Here is a 17729-nt window from a genome sequence, read left to right as displayed (position 1 = left end):
TGATGGCATAGCCACTGTATGTGTTAACAAAGTTTATATGTGGAAATTGTAAATAATTCTAAGTAGTAAAAAAAAAAAGCAAACCATCTCCACACACACTCATGCAAGTAGCCTCAGCTACTTGTCTCTGCTCCCGGAGTCCCTTTGATATACCTGGAGCAACAATAAACACTAACATAAATAAGCTCAGCAGTTTGTTTTCCTGAAGTCACACTATTTGCCAGTTAAATCCAAATCAAACTAGTGAAAACTGAGACACTGAGACAATTTAGCACTTGTGTATTTTCCATAAAACACACAAAGACACAAACATCAAAAAAAAAGGATACATATGGCATTTTCAGTCTTGTTCAATGCCTCAGAGATAACAGCCTCCCCAATCCTGAAATCCTGGTTTTCAAATGAGCGATCTGCTGCTGACATTGAGAAAGGCAGCATTTCAGAGTTACGACAGCTCATACTGTGGCATTATCCAATACTCTGCTCTTCAGTGAGATTCCCATAGAGCGGTTAGGAACGGCAGCAATAGTGAACACTGAGAAGTAGGGCAAGTTCCCGACACTCCCCTACGGCCAGCACTAATATTAAGAGTGCATTATGAGCAGAATTGCTATTGCTGAAAACTACCCATTCAGCTGCCCAGCCAACAGTCGTGCTTAGTACTGCCACAGGACAAGGCAAGCAGGATGGCAGATCAGCTTCGTCCGGCCTCACATCTTACTTCCACTAGTTTCAAGTGACTGTGAAACCAAAATGACAATTAAAAGAAGTAATTTAACAGGACATTAAAGTAAAGGTAGATGTGTCATCATGCCATGTACAGAATGCGTAAGTGACATACTCTTGGCTGCTTCTGCCACAGCACTAACTACTTTCTATGTCACCTTCTCTCTTACTTGGATAAAATGGAATTTCTGTGCAATGCGACACATCTCCAAGGTGAGCTCCAAATACCCTATAATGTGCACTTCACTAAAGCCAGTATCTAGGAAATTTTTGCTTCTGAGGCTTTGTAAATCACAGCATTCAAAGTAAGACTTGGCGGAGTAAATCCAATTATAATTTAGAGAGAAACCATGCAGAATATTTCCTGTCTTCTACATTCATGTCCAGAGTGTAAGTACCTCAATAACAGCTATATGGCTCAGAAGATGTCGTATTTGTTTAGCTCAGGATAACTGCAAGACACTGTTGAAAACCTCACAGCAAAGTTCCACAGAATAGCTGATATAACATCTCAGTGCCATCAAAGAGGCGGCTTCACTCCCTTTTTTCTTCTCTTCCTTGTCACTCTTCCTCTAAATCTCTCTTCCAACACTCCAGCACAGACTTTATACAGTCCCCAGAGCCTGTCTGTACAGTGTGTCGAATCAATCTGCTCATCAGGCTGAATAATAATAAGTTGACAGAAAGCACAGTCTTCTGGGGTGTTCGCAAGCTCAACCTTCTTACTGAAAGGTCAGATGATACCCAGAACCAGTACAAAGCAAGGGGGCAAGACGTGCCAGAAGAGGGGAAGGGGCAGGACTGTCCCTTTCAACAGCAGTGAGTGGTTAAAATATCCCTGTTCTATCCCTTAACTGCACTTACAGCTAACTCACAGCACCCCAGCAGAATTTGTTTTCAGCATGAAAATCCCGACATGGTTTGAGCAAGGCAAGGTGTGCTGAAACCATTCTATTGATCCACACCTGCACTGTGACATTTTCTCTGCTCAGGAGTTTGTTCTTTTCTGAATGAGAAGTTATGAATATGTAGGCACAGTGGAGGAGCATTCCTATCCACTCTGTACTCACTGCTTCAGGGGGAGTATAAGCTCTATTTTCTCAAGAAAGGCCTACAGCAATAGGAAAGCCCTTTACAGAAACAGCTGATGAAATGTATTGCTTTTTGTTGTGGTCTATATATCAATGCCAATGTTGAATCACAAAATTTTCAAACGTGTGACATTCACCTGTCAGAGATACGTCTGGATACGTGCCTCAGATCTGCATTTTTCCAGGCAGGTTTTAAATCTACAATTTCTAACTTAAATCAACATTCAAGTTTGAATGCATATTTTTACAACTGAAACCACAAAAGTGTTTCACAATTGCTGTTGTATTTAGAACAAAGATTTACATCACCAAATCAAGACAGCCCTTAATAAATGCAGAGTAATGATCAGGGAACACCAGCAATTCACTTAATAGAGTCCTTATGCTATGCAGGCATCTTGACTGTTGAAAAAAATATATAACAACTGGGGAAGAACAGTGTGTCATCCATAAAAAAAAAAAAAAAAAAAAAAAAAAACAGATTAAAAAATCCTGCCAACATCAAATACAGGCAAAAGAGAAAGAAAGCTTGCTCAGAAAAAATAAAACAGCCATGCACACCACAAGAGGACTCTTGGTAAAACTGAAAGCTGCATTTTTTTTTTTCTAATGATTGCTTTTGCTTGGATCAAAGATCATCCATGCAACAACCTCCTTGCCCTTCAAATGAAGAGGGGATACAATACAGAGCAAAGGGACATCTGACTAACAGTTGCAAGCAGAAGTTTTTCCAACCCATTGTTTTATTCCAAAAGAGAACATTCCACGACCTACGCAGTCCAATCCCGAAGGACCTAGGAAGGATCACTAGACAGTTCACATTCCTCCATAAAAAGTTTAAGTAAGTTTGGATGATCTAATTTCTGCAAGTAGCAAGCTTGTGCCAAATATTAATACTGCAGTCCCTTAGTTACCACTTACAAATGTCCATAATTATTTACAGGTCCTGAACAGTATGGAAGACAACTTGGATATCATCCAACAAATCCACAGCAATTAAATTTATCAGAAAATGGAAAACTTTCCAGTTTCACTCTGGAACAAGACAGGTAATGAGTTCTGTATAAGGAACAATGTAGTAAGCTAGTACTCTTCAGCTTAGAAAGCTGACAGGACCAAGGTCTACAAAATTAAACGTTACAGGGACATCAAACAAAGCCTAGTTGAAAGGTTGAAAGCAACATAGCTCTTCACACACAAGGTGATAGGCTGTGGAAATTCTCTGCCAAATAACAGGAAGGCTAGAAAGAAGTTCATGTGGTTTCCAAAGAAAGGTAGGACCAGTTCATGGAAAGGTATTCTGCTGAGGGTTACCACCACATCTGGCTCATGAAGTCCTTGAGCTGAAAATAACCGTGGGCCAGTATGACAGGACACATGCTTGCCCTAATCTTACTCTTTGCCAGGCCAGCCACTCACAGCCAGTGCTCAAGACGGGAATCTAAAGGAATTGGGTCTTTGTTATGGCATGCAACGGTCACGCTCACCTTCTTTCAGCTGAGACAACTAAACTCAGTATGCAGCACCTAGAAACAATAGCACTGAGCAGGGAATCATGTAAAAGTCAGTAGGCACAAACCACTCAAAACAAACCCTCAGGATGGCGATCCCATACTTCACCTTGCTAAGCACTTCAGTTAACACACACAGTTCTCCATTCCCCCGACGTCTTGCCTACAGTATGAAATTAAATTTCAAACCATCAAGCAGAGTTCACAATTCTCTTTTAAATAGGCCAAAGGAGCCAGCAAAGTAGGGGAACTGTAACTGATAACACATGGGAAAAATCCCAACCAGACAAACATGCTTAGAATAGAAAAGAACCACATATTTCAGAAGATGATATACTAATCACTAGATATAAATATTTCCAGCTTTTTTCAGAGTCCTGTTTTTCTGCAATGTTCACTTCAGAACATAATCCAGACTCTCATGCAACTATTTTACCCTGACTTTACTAGAGAAATATATACCCTTTTTGTATGTGTTTTGCCTTAGTTACTCATCTGGTGCTCAACTGAAATGTTTTTTAAGGATATCTGCTAAAGCTCCTTCAGCTGTCTGCAAGGGTTCTGCCTCCTCTTCTGCATGTGTTGAATTTATTCTTTATTCCTAGAGGTAAAAGCTTAAGTTTATACTCAATAAATTCTGAAGTAACTGACTAAGCAGAAAATATTTACTTTGAGTAATTTAACCAACAAATATAAGTGTCCTTCCATTATCTTCATGTTAAATCACTACATCTTTCTTCCCTGAACATGGACATCAGCCCCTCAGGTTTCTCTACCCCTTTTGCCTCCCTCAAGTATTAGTGCTTGAAATGTTTTTTCTTATACAAATCATTGGATTAAAACTTGATATTTTTATTTCAAAACAGAGAAGTATTTTGCTCCTCTTAATTAGTAAGATTACAGATCAAAAGTGAGGGTTGCTTTGCTTTTTAGTATTGCTGAACAAAACTCTTAGATATTACATTTTATCTCTTCCTTACAGAATAATAATTTGAGAATCCCCAGCAGTATTTTTAACCTTTTAAGTTGTCTTGAAGAAAGTTTGTAAGAGTCTTTATAGATCACCTCCTCTGTGCTACAAGTTTTTATGGCCCTCCCTCTCCTTCACAGTCTGATTAAAGCTGTGTGTCCCTCAGCTTCCTTCTACTCGAGCACACTACAGCACAGAGAAAAGTACTTTACGGTTTATCTTAATACTGATACCAGATTCATTCAGACTTGTTCTCTATGTATTCAGATCTCCTCTGCAATAGGAGGCAACCTCATCTACTATTTTATACAACAAACTGATATGTTGTAATTCAGGCCAAAGTTTATTTTAGAAAGATATCCTGGATGAACTGCTATGTTGCAAGAACCTATTACCTTCCTCCTGTCTTTTCTGTTCCAAAGCTTAGTTCCTCTTGTTCAAATCTTCCAACTTTTCTAGTCTGAATTTGAGTAGGCCACCTATCAGCTACTAAATCTCATTTAATTTTCTCCTGTCAGGTTACCTCATCTGGTCAATAACTGAAGGATTAATTCAATGAATTGGTTTTTCCTCCTTTAACTAAGTTTAGCTGCATTTGTTTCATCTCGCACTGTAAGCCTGTGCTTGCAAAACACGGTTCATCCCTTGAACTCTTTTCAGTTCCCTATAAACACTTTATGAAGGACAGGAAATATTAAAATTACGACGTAATTATTACAATTATTATACATAGGTCAAATTACTTTTGTATCCAGCTTGATATCCTTGTTTATCAAGTAAAAAAAAATAATTTGTCCACTTCTCTGTAGCAGTGCGCTGGGAACTGCCAATCAGTAACCTCCTCCCACCCTCAGCTACTTCAAACCTTCATCTGGTCCGTGTGATATACACATATATGACTACTCGGCAGCCAGCCAGCAATGGCACATACACTTCTTAAGCAAGATCTTATCAAGCTGCATCGGCTGCTGGACTGATAACTAAACAGACCAACCTGCACCACTTGGCTCCCTCACCAGTAAGAGTCTTCTGCTATCATATAATTGATACAGACCCTGACTAGTGTCACATCAAGGACAAAGCCAAGTGGAAATTGCCAGAAACATTGCTATTGACTAATCCTTGCTTAGATCACCAACAGTAACTGTATGAATCAGTTAACTAGTTTATTTAATATGGTGCTACATGGATTTTTACAGTGCAGCACAGGCCTCACTTTGGGAAATTCATGTGACAGAATTCTTACATTTTTTTATTAATTAGAAGTTGCAAATCTAAACATTTAACCCTCTGTAAGTGAAGTATGACTGCAAGACTTGTTAAGCTCCTAGCTTCATCTTTCAGTCAGGTACTCCCATATAGCACTGACACCTAAACCCACAGTGAACTGTTCAGAGATCCAAAACAGATTAAAACTAATCCTGCCAAAATAGAAGTTTTAAAAAAAGCTACAGGTCTGAGTAGATCACAGTAAGTATGTGTACAAACAAGTACCAGCATTGTACAAAAGACAGGGAGAGATGATGAGCTCAACAGTAAGCGTACATATAACTTACCTAGCAAACACACACCTGAACAGAACACACAGGTCAGTTTCTATAGGGATATTACAGCAGGAATAAGCCTCTAAAGCCTCCAGTGTAATAGAAGTATTCAAGAAACAGCTTGAAAAGTGGTGGAGTTCTTTTTTGTGAGCTGCTGCTTTGAATAAATTTACTCCTTAATAGGAAGCTCTTTTGTCAACATGTGAGTTACAACAAATCCACCTCCAACACACACAGGAGCACAGTCAAGAAAGAACCTGTGTGAACGCTATTCAACATCCAGGTAAGTTAGGTTTAAGAAACATTGTTCTTTATTAAAATGGTACACAGAAACATCAAAATATAATTATACTGAGATGACTGATGTTTACAGACTGAGAAGTAGGAATGTGGAAACTATGAAGATAAGCAGAGCACAACAATACAGGACGCCAGCAGGAACTGACTGACCAGCCCTTTAAAGACTGGAAGGCAATGACTAGCTTGCACGTGGAAACCCTTCTGGTGAGTACACTTTTGGAAGGATGCATGGAAAATACAGAACTGCACCATAAAGAATGATTGAAGAGAGACTTAGATGCTGTTGCCAAACAAAAACTCAGCCAAATTACATCATAGGGAGGAGTTAAAAAGGATATGTTACGCTGTATTTGAAGGTGGAAAGCTATGGTACTTCACTACAGCATGCAATTAGGTTTGCTAGAAATTGAAATTAAAGTGAACTGCATTTATCCCTAATCTTTCTTTTCGGTAGAAATATTAGGAATGTTTCTTAAAAGAAGGACAAAAATTACCTTTCTTTTAAGTAGAAACCTGCTAGTCCATAAAGGTTCTTCCAGGTGTTGGAAGGCCAGGAAAGTTCCTTTTTGTGCTTCCTGAAATTCTCTGAAATCCACTGGCCAGCCCCTTCCACAGAGAAACCCAAGAACTTGTACCAATACTATTCTTTCACCTGGTTGCCAAAACAATGTCATTCCAAAACATCGCCACAACACACACACACGGGTAAACAAAGCGCTGGCAGAACTGATACTAAAGAATAAGAAAAAGTCACACAGAGGCAACTTTAAGGGGAGTAATTTTTTTTTTTTTTTTTTTTTGGTAAATAAATTCAGAGATCAGTTACCAGGTTTTCCAAATTCACCCAACAACATTCAGCAGAAAACAGAAAAATAAACTGACAAATAACAGAAATCAGTACTTTCCCAGGCTTGTCAAGGGATACCATCATTCCAGTATGTTTAGGGCTACCAGGGAACCAGCAAGCCATAGAAATATCCTAAAACTAGAAGACAAGTCAGATGACTGACAAAATACTTGTTTTAAAAAGTAAGAAGTGTGCATCTGAAAGCTATGCCAAAGGAAGTAGGTTACACAAGTTTTACAGCACACCATGAGTGAATCCATAGAGGCTTAGCTGCTTGCCTGGGCAAATCCTGTTTTAAGGCACATTAGTTTTGCCTAAAAAGCACTCAGAACTCTGCTAGACTAACTTAAGCATTTAAAGAAACCTCAAAAATCTTGTAAGGCTGGATAATGATCAGTTCACCTAGAGACAGAAGACTGTCAACATGCTACAATGCTAACTAATACCAACAGACACTTTTTCCTCGCTTTTTTGTTGCATGGAGGATTTTTTTTGTCTTCCTTCTGAGATGTTTAACTGTCTGGTCCTTACTAGTGTTCATATGCTCCAGGAAAAAGAAAAGTCATTAATTCATTTTTAAGTAGAAGGCATGGATTCTCCTGTTGTCTGCTGACTTAAACCTTTCTTTACTTTATATTTATATTCCAAATTAAGTTCAAAAGCTTTAGTATTTTTTTTTAAATGTATATCACAGCCATAGAGAAAACAATTTTTCATGTGACTGAACAAAAGGACAATTCTCCTGAATGGTTATTTGACAAGAACATCGAGAACAAATGAAGGTGCCAATATTTCTCTAAAGAGAAGTCAGAGTAGGTTTTAGAGAGTTTTCCTTCCAGAAAGCAGAATATGTAGACAAACTAACAGCAATTAAAGTGGGGGTTTTTTTGTTTGTTTGCTTGGTTTTTTTTACACAGAAAGCTCCCCTCCCCAAAAGGGAGCAGAAGTGTGTGCTATTAATGGACTAAGGTCAAAGCCATTTATCATCCTGGTAGAAAAGAAAATTTTCTTCCTTTTAGTCTCCTTCCTATATTCCACTTCCTCCAGATTGCCTGGCAAGTCTAACTGGAGACATTGCTGGGTCCCTGCCATGTCTAGATAAATTATCAGTTTGACAACAACTGGACATGTGAGTGTTCAATTCCAGTAAAGTCAAGTGATCGTGGTGAATGAGCTCTTGAGAGATTTGCGTATCTGAAACACCTGTATATTTTTTCATCTGGAAACCCAGAAGCACATGGGCCAGTAAGGGGAGGGTGAAAAGAGTCAGAGGTGTAGCTGAGTTACTCTTTCTTGTTACAAAAATTAATTTTTTAAAATGGCACAAAAAAAAATAGTTAAAATCTCCACTTTATAGCTCCAGAGATGAAAGTAAAAAGCTATTTATTTTTCTGGCTTCTGGGTATCAGTATCAAAACCAGATTTGTTTTTTCAAATTTTTATGTAGATTTATGAAAGAAATGACCCAACACAGCTTAATCCAAAAGTATTCTGCCATAAATCCTCTTCTTCTATGTCAAGGGTGCAACGTAACATATTCAAACCAGTACTCTTCACACTTACTGCCTCTCCTGCCTCTCCTTCAGGACTACTCATTTCATGAACTATGCTGTTTCCTAACCTACAAAAGCACAAATATTTATGAAGTCACAAGGTGTATGGTATGAGTGAACTGAGTCATCTCAAATCAACCTCCAGGGGAAAAAAAAAAAAGTTATCTTTGAGCCACGGCAGATACCCTAATCCATTGTCTTTCCCCAAACACACATGCCACCACAGAGCAGAGGGACAGTATACGTGGATGGAAATGGTTAGCCAGGAAGGAGATGAGAGTGTTGATGGGAGCTACTTTGTCTACAGCAATCCCGTTCAAATGATCATCAAAACTACTGTCCAAGTACATCCAACTGCCCATGGATGTTGCAAAGGATTCATATGTTACCGTAAGACAAAACGCTGGGCACCAAAACCAAAGAATTCTTTTTGGCCACAGGTTTTTGCTTTTTGTCCTGTTCGAGTACCTGAGCACAGCCCTGGTGATACTGCCCTGAACAGTGGCATTTCCCACACAGGCCCTTGAAAGTCTCTAAAAATTTGTCAGACTAGAATTCTTACGAGGAACATACTTACATACATATAGAGGACACAGTCAGAAAACTCACACGGTGATATCAGTCACATGCAATTGTTAAAATTTGTTCTGAGCTGCTAAGTTGATAAACTATACCAGGAACAGGAATGTCGAAACATCCGTTTCTACAACAGCTGACTGCTGTAATGTTCTCTTTTTTTCCCCCCTCATCATCTTATTCTTGATGAGGACAACAGTATTGGAGTAAGATGAATAAAGAGCTACTCCAGCTAAGAAAATAAAGCAGGCATTTGCTATGGAAGAGTCTCATAGTCAAGTCAGATAAACTAGGGCAGGAATTACTTCATTCAACAAATAATGCCAAATACAGTAATTGAGAACTCTTTATTGCCAGATGGGATATCTTAAACAGACTGAACTAGATTTTTACATGCTGTAATAGCAAAATATTCATCTTTTTTCAGACTGTTCCCAGGCCAGAGAAGCTGACCAAGTTGCACATGTCACAGATGGGGGTGGGGAGGAAGATTTATATAAAAGCCCTAGAATTTCTAATAGAGGGGGAGTAGACAATTCCAGCATAAATCCAAACTACCATAAACTCAATGCTCTTATTTCTGTCTTCCTATTAAAAACAGGAATATCCAATTGCTGGCCTTACAGTTCTAAAATACAAATAACTTCTGAACTTCTAGAATTTGGACCCGAATTGCATGGCAAGCATTTGAAAACATTTTTAACAGATTATTCTTTAATGACTGGAGAGCTCTTCCAGCAACTCTAATATTTTTATGTGACAAGTCCTTCTAAGAAGTCACTGAACTGACTTGACAGGTTTCTAAAATAAACTTTAATATTCCGTGGCTAGTTTGGTCACTGGGGCAAAAGAACATTTTCAAATAAGAGAAATAGGATAAATTGTAGAAAAATAGGGAGAAACTACACTGATTGTAATAAAAAACTCCCAAGCTAATACATTAACTTCTCTTAACACATGATTTTTCACTTAAAATAGCACTATGAGAATGAAGGCCTGTAACAGACAATTTAAAATTTTCTAATTTCATAAAAGATCATTAGAAATTGAATACTATCTAAAAACTGTTAACTGAAATAAAAGTTCCGTAAATGTAATTTTTTTACAGCATTGAACATCATATAATTTCACTTAGATTTTAAAAATTAAAGTGATTAAGAGTTTTCAAAACTCAAAGCTATAGTAAACTGGGTATAGACTAAAACTATAGTACAAGATTACTCTAAGACAGCAAGTTTGCTTAATGTTCTGAGGCTTTATCAGATCATTAAGGAAAAAAAAAAAATAAATCTAGATACCAGAGCCTTCTAAGGTCAAACTTAAGCAAGTTTCTGGATTCATGAATTTGGGTCATATCCTGAACATAACATAAAAATATTCTTAAGTATGTCAACAGCACAGTGTGAACACTGACTTTTTTTTTCCTCAACTCAGGGAATTAATTTAATCCATAACAAATTAATTTGTAAACACAAAGATTATATTAAGTGGCTTGGCAGCAAAACATATTGGGAACGGGAACAGAGGAATAAACAGGCATCTTGTTTCTCAGTCAACAATTCTAGAACCGCAAACTGGAAGACCCAACACGGTCAAGACAAGGTCAGAAAAAACAGTCTAACATAAACCTCAAAGACTAACATCTGATTTGTTCGCAATGTATTCCGGACTGCAGAATTTATCCCTGAAAAATGCCTAGCTGGTTCAAGTCTACGGGCAAAATAAATAGTATTTTAAAAGGTTATACTAAAACTAATATGCAACTAGTCAAATTGCTGCATAAAGTCCAAACCTCAGGGAGATTTAAAATACAATTATCACAGGCCCTTGAGCGAAGGGTAGAAATAAAAGTAGAACTCGAACCAAAGCCGTTTTGCTGTCACTGTCAACACAACTACAATGCATACATGCAACACAAAGGAGAAAAGTTTTATTACTTTTTACTATATAATTTTATTTCAAATTGAAACAGAAGTGCTAAATTTTGTAACGCTCCAAGAAAAATCCATATATAACAAAGAGAAATCCATTCATAACAATTCCAGAAAAAAAAAAAAAAAAAACCCCAAAAAAAAAAAAATCAAACAAAAAATCCAGTTCAAGGAAACTATAAAAATAACAGCTTTAAAGACAGAAAAAGCATTCTTCAAAAATAGTTAAAATAAACATATATTAGTTTTGTTTTCTCCTATTTTTTCTAGGAAGTTACTTTTCCTTCTCACTTCACTCTATTAATATTCTGCAGCACAGCATCATTTAGCATTTTCTACCAAAGCCTTTCTGATCTTGTCCTTTTGTTAGGCAAACTAGAAAATGCAAAGCCACTTTAAGAAAGTTTCCAAGATAAAAAGAACTTCAGAAAAAGAATAATACTCGTTTCTGAGTACCCTGACAGTCTTGTTTCATTCTCCCTCCAAAACCTACATCAATCCAAAATGGGTAAGACCAAATTTAGGGTCTTCTGAGTAGTCCTGCATCGAGGCTACATCCAACCGTTAAAAGACATGGATTCTATTAACTTATTTTAAGCTGACACAGAAAGGAATCAAGGCAAATGGCTGCAATTGATTAAGCAAATATGACTTACTATAAAATGCCTTCCTATTAAAGTGACTTTAAAGATATGATGCCAATACACACTGCTTAGGAATTGCCAAACATATGCTTTCCAGTGTTACAGCAACTGCACCTTGGAAGATGTACTTTTCCATCACAGCCACACCAAGTAAGGACCGTGAAGGATTTAGCAACATGTTTGCAGCTTCCTTTACACAAGGTGCTACTAAATTGCCTCGCACCTGTGGAAAACAGAGTCTAGTAACATTTGCAAGGAAAATACTGTCAAAACAAACATGACAACTGTAACTGTCTTCCTCAACTGGTTATACTCATATGAATGGCTTTCTTTAAAGTTAGTAGAGAACAACAACATCTTAGATCACAAGAAATGTGGCTTGTTATTTCACCATTCTGATACCCTGCCAATGTTATTTCTTGCTCTATAAGTAGCCTACTGGCACCATTCCTACAGAAGACCAACCTACTAAACTACAGCATGGCTTCAGCTCAGGGTCACAAGTTGTTCTGACACCAGCAGCCGACCTAGAAGTGCGTCTGACATCAGAGACATTGAATAACAGCTTCTCAAATGGCAGGAGACTGAAAAGGTTACAAATTCTGTATGCCTTGGCTAAGAAATATCTTTTTTGCAGCTGTAAAGGAGAAAAGATGTCCTGAACATAGAGAAGAAAGATTAATCCTTACAGGCAAGGAAGGGGCAGGGAACACAAACAGTCCTGCACTGAACACATGAAGACAACATTATCAGCCAGTTCTTGAGTTGAATTAAACTATACAACCACTACAGGAATTTTAGGAACAGCTAGACTAGATTTGAAAGAATATCAAATGCAACAGAAACTATTGATATTCTTTGGGACAAAGATTTAAATGTCACACTATTTTTTTAGTTAATGAACATTCCAGACTAGCAAAGTCTGAAGGTGCTGTTTTGATCTGCATTCTTCTGCAGAATGGATTAAAAAAGAAATTACATTTCTCAACATCTGGTGAAAGATCAGGTTTCCAAGGAGATGAAGTCTGGGCCTTGGAAAAGTAGCCTTACTGCATTTTTCCAACAAATTGAGGTAAAAAAGGCAGGTGCAACATGCATTTCATGCCAGCTAGCTATTCATCTTGATATGCACCTCATTGAATGTGAAGTTCAATTAAATATACACCACAGGTTATCTGTCAATACTCAAAGTGACTAAATGCAGATAAAATCAATTTGATAATTATGACTGGGATCTCTTCCTCTCACAAAAAAAAAAAAAAGAAAGAAAAAAAGATCACAAACAAAATGTTAATAGGCTTTCTAAATAACTCAATAGATTAACTCTTAAAAACACTGTAATCTCGTAAGCGCATCATTTTATGTTCTGTTTCAGTGTCTTCAGTTTCACCTATATGCACGCATGCATACACATAAACAGAGTATACCTCTGCTTTCCTTTAGTCCATTTTCTAAAATGTACAGCAACTATTAAAAAGACCGAAAGACACAGATTGAAAGTTCTTTCATCACTTTTGAAAACTACATAAAACACCTCATTTGCATCTTCAAACACCTCCAAAACAGAGTCTAATTTCTAGGGACTGATCAAGCTGCACTTTCAGCAACTAAGTGCAGAAGTTGATGCTGAGTTCCAGTCAGTATCATCTCAGCTACTACATTTATCAAAACCAGTTATTTTAGTCTGAAGTTTTCCAAGTATGACGACAGCTAAAAATGAAACTTTCAAACCATGTTTAATGTATTAAAGTAATCAGAGAAACTTTAAGTATTCTTTGTGTTCTGTAAACTTACTGACAGCAAGGAAGCTAAGCAAGCTTAAAAATATGTATTTATTTTGGGCTTTTCTTTGCAGTCATTTGCATACTATATGTCTTTACACATCTTTTACTGAAGACAACTAACTTCAGACAGCATTAAATTTTCTTCTAGTGGTATAGATATACGATATAGGTAGCTGCTCTTTACTGCTTTTCTGCCCTCTTCCAAAAGCAGAACTACGGACAAAACTGATGATAGAGGTTAAAAATGAAAAGCATACAAGTTACAGAACTAAAAAACAAAGCCCCTAAGGGATGCACCAAATTCACTATGCTTTCCTTAACAACAATGTACTCCTTCAGGTTTTCCTGTAATGCCTGTCAAAGTGTAACCACATAAACAATTGCCTGTGTGCTGAAAAGCTTGAAATATTGAATTTGAGCATGAAAACAGCACTTCTGTATTCACCTAAACTAATTAACCTACACGTGTCTCTGTATTTCCAGCATGCTTGACATCAATTCACTTTGAAAAATGGCCTTACTCATCTGCAATATGTAGGCTGCAGCTATCACATTAGGTCTCAGCTTTGTCATCATAGTCTTGCATAGTGTTAAGGAACTGTGTGTAATTTTAAGTTCTGCCAAGTAAATTCAATGAATGTTCACTTGTTCCTCTTCCTGGTTTCCCAAAAGAATCTTTGAGAATAGGCATCTGAAGGAAAAAAAAAAATAAAAATCTCCAACAAAATCCCTCCACAAATATCACCTTCCTAATACATCCTTAGCAATGGTCCCCAAATACAGCAGGTTGTGATAGTGACTTGGTAGCAGGCCCTAACTTCAGCTCTGGCTTTGCAGAATCCCAACTACAGCCCCTCAAAGAGCCTTGTAGGGAAGAACAAAACAAAACAACTATCCTTAGGTTTTCTGTGGTACTTCTTCCTTGTCTAGGCAGTCTCATGATGTACCTCTTTTACAGACCTTGAGTCTACACGGCACCATCCACCACAACTGTCATGCGGACAGACAGTGGAAATGCACAGTGTGGAAGAGAATACAGGATAACATAGCATATTATTCTATAACTACTATATTTTATTGAGTTATTTTACAGTCCATTTCTACAAGTAGGCATGAAAAACCACGAATGGTGACGAGAAACACAAATCCACAAAACTGAGCACTAGTAAAGACTTTTCACTTAATAGGCAACTGTGGTTCAAAATATTGAGATGAGAGGTCTATAGTTTCTGACACTTCAAATAGCTATTTACATTTGTATATTCCTAGAGCATACAAAACAAATTATTTTCAGAGCAGAGTTTAACCTCAGCCTTCTGCAAGACCATGTACAGAGACAGTTAGCCAGTATTAATAGTTAATGAAAACAAACAACCTTTCTTTTTTCCTCCGCTACAAACTTAGCTGCAGCCTGTGTATTATCAGTTGCTCCCATTTAAAAAGTCATTTTGACAAAAGATACACTAAACAGGCAGGATAGGTATTTTAATGCTAACCTATTAAAAAACAAATTAAAACGTAGTTTCATTTTGAATGTTTAAGGACCAACATTTTCAAGAAATTTCTACTTAAAGACCAAATGAATTTCTTAAAGAGATGAGGTTCAAAATAGTTTAAAAAGATGTTCACTCTCTGCTATTGACCCTTTCTACCTCAGATACCAAGAAAATACTTAAGAGTTGCTGTAAGCACATCTGCTTCAAAAGCATGAAAACACACCCACTTGTTCCTTCACCGTTATTTTCAAGTATGAAAATCTTTCCAAAGCTGTTATAATTGAGGCACTGGAGTAACAGAAACCTCAGAAATTAAAAATGCAAGCTGATTTCTCTGCCTCCCCAAGCGCAAAATTCTGATCTTGGGAAGGCATCTCAATGTTCCCAGTATTCTATATTCACTGTCAAAGAAAAACGTTCATTCTCCTGTTGACAGCAAAGATGCTGATACTTCTCAGACTGTTTCTGACAGCTGTAAGAGCACCGGGCAGGACTGCCTCAGGACCCCAGGTGCACCAGAACACATTCAGGAGGAAACTGAGCTGCGCTGTTCGGAAGTGAAGAACCCGACAGCTGTGGAGCTGGTAAGCTGGCTCTAGCTGTTTACAGGTAGATCTGGCCTCCATGCAACAGTCGCAACCCATAGAAATTTCCAACTGCTACCATCACGTTGGTGTTTAATACATACACTCCTCGGGTTTAAAGCAGACTTTATCACACCTGATCAACTGAAACAGATCCAAGGGATCAGCTGCGGGACAGAGATCAAAAGGGACCCAATTCCTATTGCAGGGGAAGGGGCACCAACACCCCTGCTCAGTGATTTACCTCAGCCTCCATAGCCCCACGGAGCCCAGTTTAAACCCGGGAGGAGGAACAAGCCTGGCACTGCCTCCACTGAGCCCCTGGACCCCCTGGTTTGCCCCTCTCTCCTGCTCCGCCGAGCCGAGGATGTACCGACCGCAGGACCCGGGGCGCAAGCTCTGTCCTCGGGGGTCCGGACGAGCCGCCGCGCCGGTAGCGGGCCCGGGGCCGGCTGCAAACGGCCCCGTCACCTCCGGGTCCCGTCACACCGCCGAGACACTCCGTGCCGGAGACACTCCGTGCCGGGGCCGCTCCGGCCTGGGCCCCCGCCCCGGTGCCAGCTCCAAGGGACATAACCCGGCACTGCCGCCGGGGGGTCCCGCCGTCCCCTTCTCCCCCTTATGGCCCCCTCCCGCCGCTGAAGCTGCAGCCCCCGAGCCCTCCCGGGCCAGCAGCTCCCCACGGCCTGCCGAAGGAGGCAGCTCCGGGGAGGCGGCGGCCCGGGGCGGCCACTCACCGGCCTTTCCCCACCCTCCGGGGGGGGGCGCCGTCTCCTCAGACGGGGGCGCGGACCGCCCTCCTTCAGCAGAGCCCACTGCCCGTTAGCGCCCTCCCCCCCAACCCTCGTCGCCCACCGCCCGTTAACGGCTCACCGCGAGCTCCGCGCGCCCCCGCGCCCGGGGCGGAAGGTGTGGGGGGGGGGGGGTCACCGTCCCTCAGCAACGCGCTGCACGCCCGGAGCGGCGCCCGGCGCACGCAGCCCCCGTCCCTGACCTACTTTCCGCCTGGCTTGCCACCCAACGGCGCACCACTAACCTACTTTCCAGCCAATCGCACCCTCCTCCGACCCCAGACCGGACGCGCCCGCCCGCCAACGGGTGAGCGGCTCCCCGGCGGCTTTGTCCAATGGTCGACCAGCAAAAGGGCAACGCCCGCCTTCCTAAACGGCAGCTAATCCCCGGGCGCCCCTGGAGTGGGAGCCAATCAGAAAGGCGTCTGAGAGTTTTCATCCCGCCCCCCGGCGGAGGGCGGAGCTGATAGGAGGAGGGAGGGGCGCGTGCGTGGTGGTGTAGGGCGGTTAGTCGCCGTGGGACCCGGATGTGCGGTGGTTGGTGTCGGTTTGTCTGTGGCTTCCCTCGGCGAGCGGAGAGCCCTCCGCGTTTCCCGCTCGCTCCATTCTCTGCCTCAGGGCCGCCGCTGGGGCTGGCCCATGCTTCTGCGTCATTCTTGTGGCATTGGCTTTGTCCGTGGCGTCATCCCTTGAGGCGTTAGGGCCCTGTGCCGTTGCTGCTCTAGGCGGCAAGGTGGCTGCCTGTGCCTAGGCCTCGTCTCGCGTCCCCTCTCTCAGTGGCAATGGGGCGCGACTGGGGGCCTCAGCCCTGCGGGCCGCCCTTCGTCTGAGGGAGCCAGGGGCTGCTCTCAGCTGGCTGGGGGGCCGTCTTGCCTGGCCTTGCCCTGTTGGCATGGGGCTCCCTGCCCTCGCTCTTCTCTGCTATTGGTTCACCATGGTCACCTTGTAATGGCGGGTGTCATTAAGGCCACCACCTCCTCAGCTGCATCCATGCGTTGCAGTGTCACTCCTGATGTTGGCCGCCTGATTTAGCAAATCCCAGCCTTGCATCTGCCTCACGTGTTGGATGTATGCGTGCCCATACACATACCACGTCATTAAGCTGATGTTGCATTGCACACCGTATTTTGTGAGTCCTAACTGCACCTTTTGGAATGTCTTGGAAGCAGATGTGTGATGCTGCCATCAGTTTTGCTACCATAAATGGTCCATCATCTCCCCATGTGATTGTGTAATGCTGATGCTGTAAGCAGCAGTCATTTTATTCATATGTGAAAAAGGGCAGTGACGGGACATAATAAAGCCATCTACTGCACCATGTTATCGTCTAAATTTAGATCATCCACGCAACAGTGCTGGCATGTTAAAGGGGATGTGTTGC

General features: G+C 40.7%; 1 protein-coding gene across 7 annotated transcripts in view; it reads right to left on the bottom strand.

Moving 5' to 3' along the window:
- Positions 1-16663, bottom strand: part of BMAL1 (basic helix-loop-helix ARNT like 1) — a 59606-nt gene extending 42943 nt beyond the window's left edge. For 4 of the 7 annotated variants that reach the window (XM_086750063.1, XM_086750069.1, XM_086750070.1 and 1 more), the window contains exon 1: positions 16431-16562. The gene's annotated coding sequence lies outside the window, so the exon portion shown is untranslated. Of the gene's footprint in view, positions 1-15801; positions 16078-16294; positions 16393-16430; positions 16563-16593 lie in introns of those variants that run through there. The other 3 variants (XM_086750064.1, XM_086750065.1, XM_086750068.1) reach the window with 3 other exon arrangements.
- Positions 16664-17729: the final 1066 nt, after the last annotated feature.

The sequence above is a fragment of the Chlamydotis macqueenii genome, chromosome 5 (assembly GCF_036417535.1).
Source record: "Chlamydotis macqueenii isolate bChlMac1 chromosome 5, bChlMac1.mat, whole genome shotgun sequence".
Classification (NCBI taxonomy): domain Eukaryota; kingdom Metazoa; phylum Chordata; class Aves; order Otidiformes; family Otididae; genus Chlamydotis; species Chlamydotis macqueenii.
The sequence above is the reverse complement of the archived record's forward strand: the minus strand, read 5'-3'. Positions and strand labels throughout refer to the sequence as shown.